Below are 6,000 nucleotides of genomic sequence, written 5' to 3'. Positions count from 1 at the left end.
TATCATATGGATATGAGACATGGATTTTAATCATTATCTCTGTCCATCTATTGTTTCCTGATTTCCAATTTATGACGACTGACTAATTGAACAAATCAAATCAGTCCAGGGTGGCCAAGCGCTTATGGTTGTCATCACTAAATGGTCCACAGATATCGCTTTTATCCCTCTAAGGGTAAAAGGAATGGATAAACTTTGAATCAAATGCTTGCTTGTACTTATTCATCAAAACACACACAACAATATGTTTTATAACACCAAGTTACTGGTGCGTTTACATATGTCAATGTGCAACCGACTTGCAACTACAACTCACATGTCTCCGTTTTAAGAATATAATATATTATCATCTCATGATCACTCGTGTTAAAATCCATGAAGTGATACAAATGAGCGTGGGTCTATTCCAATACTCAAATCTCGTTACAGGAGTACTCATGAATACTACAGCAAACTTGTGTTATGTCTAACACATTAGACAATCCTACAGACCCATTCATGACAATCTTGCCTCAATACCTACTTCCAAAGAATGATCGACTGTGGATGGTTAGAATAACCTAGTTATTCGGGAAGTCAAAACATGCAAAGTGAAACACAAGAATAATCGAATCCAATATGGTCTCAGAACTTATGAATATAAATAAAACACCTTTTATTTAATCACCATATTGATTACACATTATTCATCGCATAATGTTTCGATTTATCAACTTAATACTTGAATTAAACAATAGTTATCCCATGCTCCAAGCATGCACACTATGGTTACCTATGGTCCTTTCTTTGTGAAATAGATCAATTGAAAGCATTTCAATGATACTCATTTCACAATTCCAAATCCTTACCGTAAATGTAAGAATACCAAATTCTTGCCATTTACTGTAATCTGTTAGATTCTAAACTTATATGCAATGATCCTCTTGTAATGACTATGCACAAAAGTCACAGAGACTTGGGAACAGACATTACAAAGTATTCCAATGGAGAGCAATTCCATGGAAGCGAAGTCTCACATTCAACATACATTCCTTTTAACATCCTTCTTGCATTAAGTTTCCTAATCTTACACAGATTTAAAGAATAACATCCACTTATGGAAACATTTCCATATTCCCATTTTGACTATCACTCCTGAACAAGAGTTACCACTTCTCAGAGTATGTCAATATGGTCCTATCCAAAATTTACAATATACTTCTAATTGTCCATAAGCAACTAATCTTTGGTAAACCTCAGATTGTCCTCGACAATTGCCTAACCATTTTTGTCATATCTCATTCTCGTCCATTTTCCCTCTTAATGCCCTAGTTATTTGGAAAATTAGAACACGATAATATCATAGCATATGCAATCGATCCTATACCCGAAGCATATGGGACACGACTCATAATGTCCTACATAAAGAAATGATACTTGGTCATTCATTTGCTATAATATTTCTATTTGCCATGTTCTCATAATTCGAACTATTAAGAGGGATGTCGTAATCATAATCGAATTTGAGAATGCAATTAGAATTTCCTTATGTTGAACCATTCCAACATAGCATTCATATATATCCTTGACTAAATTTGATTAAAAAATCTCAATCTAAGCTTTTAGATTTGAAATGAAGTATAAATTCGTCTCCCTTAATTATAGCAAATTAACTTTTCAAACCCTGCAACTTTGCGAATTGAAACATTTTGTTTTCTATACTTAACATTGTCAACTTGCAACACTTACCATAATAATTATGCTCCCACTAGCATAATAATTATTATCTTACTAGCATAACACTTATGCTCCCACTAGCTTTGACATGTACCCAGAAATCAGCTGGACTTCTATAAATCAATACTTATTGACTTCCTTACCAAAGTTCAAATTTCTGGTACGAGATGCTTTGATAATACTTTATCTATGCTTCTCCAACTCATACACATTTCCTTCGATAGCTCACATATGTGTCTAAACAATTTTAGAGCTTACAACAATAAGTCTCAAATATTTAGACATTTGTCATTTCTCACAATTCAAACTATGAAGAGGGATGTCGTAATCATAATCGAATTGGAGAATACAAATATCACAATTCTATCTCCTTAAAATCTACTTAGTGAAAGCGTTTCCTCACAATTGTCATAAATAGCATTTTTGCTAGGAAATTCTACTCTCATGTAATCATTCACCTAGTGTAATAGTTTGTACTCTAAGAAAATATCATACTCTATGCTCATTCAAATACATCTCATGTGTTTAACTAAGGGCTGAAAACCCTAAGAATCCCGGTTTAAGTCCATTATGGCTAGGGTTTCCTTATTGGGCCTAATGGACTAATAAGCTTCCAATTTGACTATTTTGGGCTTAGGACCCTTAAATAGGCTCTAATTGGACCCACCTTCATGAAAATTAATATTTTGGGCCATAATGGGCCTAAAATAAATTTGTTTACCTTTAGTGGGCCTTATTGGGCCATAACTAATCCAATTAACCCTAGTAAGCCATAAACCCATTCTTTTATGCCATTTTGGGCCGTGAACTACCCTAAAGGCCCAATGGGCCGAAAAGTAGTTATTAGGCCTCATAAGTTCGAACCAAGGCTAGAAATAGGCCAAGTTAATCTACCTCCCTTCTCTTTAGCCCATTTTCGGCCCAAGTAAAATCAAAAAAAAAAGAGAGAGATTAATGAAGGATTCTCTTAAACATGACACCTAAGTATTATATGAAGGTAACCTAAGTATTATATGAAGATTAATGAAGGATTCTCTTAAACCCTTCATGTAATGACCAAGGATCCTACTTCTCCTATTCTTCTTAACTCTCGGCTATGAGATCCAAAAACCATCACTACACTCATTCTTGTATACAAAAATCTCTTAAAGAAGCTCCCAAGAAATCCTACATTTTCCTCTAAATTTTCGAGAATCAGAGTATACTTCAAGAGGTTCTCATCTAGATCATCACTCTTTGGTAAGTTGTTATCATACTTAAGTCTTTGATTTTCATCCTTAAGCTAAGAACACTCTCTTATGAAGCTTCATTTCGTAATCTAACACCTTAGAAACTTTATAAGCTCAAAAACTACTTCAAGGTGTTGCTAGGACCAAAAAGCTCTTCATCTCTTCTCTAAAACCGAAACATCAAAGCAAAGCTGAGTTCATACCCCCTTGTTTTCGGCTTTTACATGATTTTTGGGGGAGAATACAAGTAAAATGTGTAGATTTATGTGTTATATGCATGTCTTGTGTGATTTCTTAGTTTATTTTGTAAAAATGTGTTAGATCCTAACAAATCTCGACATCTTAAGTAACACTGAGTAAAGATCCATGAACTAAGACACCTTATACATCATATTATCAAGTTAAAAGTGGTTATATGTTGAAGATATAAAAATTTAAGGCAAAAACCTTGTTAAGGGTCAAAATTGTCAAGAAAACAAAAGATAAGGGCAAAAAGTGACATATATGTTTTTATAAGGATCAAACAGGTCCTACTTGTATAAAAATGGATTTTTGTGATAAACATGCTTTCCAAAGGGGCAAAAATGTAAATTTTAGCTTAATGGGCCAAACATTTGGGCCTTACGGTTTTGGGCCCACATTTGCGAAAAAATGAAAGTTTTGGGATTTAAAAATGTTATTTGACCAAAGTTTGTGTCATAAATGTAAATAAACCAAATTTAGGGGTGAAAATAACATTTATTTCTAAATGGGACCAAAAATGTAACTTTTATCAAAATTGGGCCAAAAGTGTCAATTTTTACAATCAAGGGGCTGAAAATGCACTTTTCTGCAAAACTGGGCCAAAAATATCAAAATATAAATTCTTGGACTAAACCCGTGAATTTCTAAACATTTGGGACGAAATTACAAATTTTTATAAATTATGGACTAAAGTGTTATTTTTACAAAACTTTAGGCTTTAATTGAAAATTTGAGGCTTATTGGCCAAGAACGTTGTTTTTACAAAAAGAGGACTTTCTATAATCAATTTGGCAAACATTGAGCTAAAACAAACAACGAAACAATAACGAATGGACGAAATACATCGATAACAATTTTATTGGGCCTAATATTCACATTACATGGCCAATGGGCCTTAAGGGCCCATTCAAATGTATATTGAGCCCAATATCTTCCATGACATGTTTATTGGACCTTGCGACCTATGTACATGTTAATTTGGGCCTGAGTTATGGGTCACATGTTTGTTGGGCCTTGGTGATCCATTTACATGCCTATTGGGCCCAAATTACCCTCTTACATGTTATTGGGCCTTTGTGGTCCATTTACATGCTAATTGGGCTTGGATTGAAATTCACATGCTTAGTAGATCGTAACTATACCTTTACATAATTATTGAACTTCGTATACTTATATATGTACCTTTGGATTTGATAACATACAACATACCCGTAAACATTAAACATAGTACGAAAGGTTGAGAATCTGGTGAGACGTGTCGGTTGGCACCTTTGAGTGTACAATCGTAGCCTGTAGTTATAACCAGAGTTTCCTGGAGGGAGAGCGGGAGTTTGTGTATAGATCTATACGGGGTGACCCCCCATGCCTTAGTTGTTCGCTACAGCTAGACTAGGCCAGTCTAGGGCGACAAACCTTACCTACAACAAAACCGACGCCTGAAAACGTCAAGACAGGCGAATTAGTCATTATCAAGCATGGTTGTAACGGCTCACTTAGAGACTAACTTCATCAAAGATTTCGGTATTTTTATACAAATCTAGACGATACTAAAAACATACATACATCGATACTCGATCACGGGATTTTATGATTACGATACTTTTATATGCAGAAAATATCGAATTTTCTGGGATAAATACATTTATACATTACCTTCCACTTACAACAGAAAAATACAGGGTTTCTATCTGGATTACTTTTTTTGTTTATTTATACATTTCAAAAGCAGTAAACACACCTGCATTAATACTTGATTTTGACACATTATTTTCAAACCACTTTACAGAAAATATCGGATTTTCTAGTGCTTTACGAACCATACAAAACTTTTCAATCAAACATGCTTATGAACTCACCAACATAATATATGTTGACGTTTTCAAAATAATTTGTATTCTCAGGGACTCGTTAGACAGAAGAATCATCAAGAATGTGGGATTTTGTTTTGTGTACTGTTAAACATCATTCAGTGAATGTTTTGGTCATGTAATTTAAAAGATTGTACTTGATGTAAACAATGGCAGTTGTATTAAATTATGCATGGTGATGATGATGTTATGTTTCATTTATATTCACTGTAATGATATTTCGAAATGAAGTCACGCACAAGCCCCCGGACGTTTCCGCCGTCTGGTTTGGGGGTGTGACAACAATCATTTTCATGAATTGGAGAGAAACCTTATGACACTTAGATTTTATGGTGTATGTGTTCCTATCCATGTGAATCTGTCATAACCATAATCACAAGACAAGGTTAGTGACAAATCCAAACTCATATGGACTGAACTTGTTCAATCTTAATTTCTTGCCACCTGGCAACACAAGGGCCTACCATTGCTTCCAAGTTGTTATGAAAACAATTGAGAACTTATAGAACTCACATGCATAGTCAACATTAACTGGAATGGGCATAGAAATAAGAATATGTCAACACGATAGGTTACAAACCTCAAGTCGTGTGCTAGCGATAAACAATAGGTTTACTCTTGATTAGTTCTTGAACCTTTTTCAAGATCTTTAAGACTCCCACTGACCTCTTTACATATAAGACTCTCTTGTCAAGAACCATTCTTTGACAAACAAATATTCAAGCGTTAGTGTTGATTCTTATCAAGACAAACACTTCACACAATTGGTCTTAGTTGGTCTTTGTAGACCTAGGCATAAACAATCAAATAACAATAACCAATTTCCCCGGCAACAACGCCAAAACTTGGTGGGATGTCAAGTCCACCAAGCAAATTACACCCTTTGTTTGCAAATAAAACATAATATAATGGTAAAAATGGGTATTGATCATGGGGGAAATGGT

This window comes from Lactuca virosa, chromosome 1 (genome assembly GCF_052849685.1).
Source record: "Lactuca virosa cultivar CGN04683 chromosome 1, Lactuca_virosa_CGN04683_v6, whole genome shotgun sequence".
Taxonomy (NCBI): Eukaryota; Viridiplantae; Streptophyta; class Magnoliopsida; order Asterales; family Asteraceae; genus Lactuca; species Lactuca virosa.
This window is presented reverse-complemented; position numbering follows the sequence as displayed.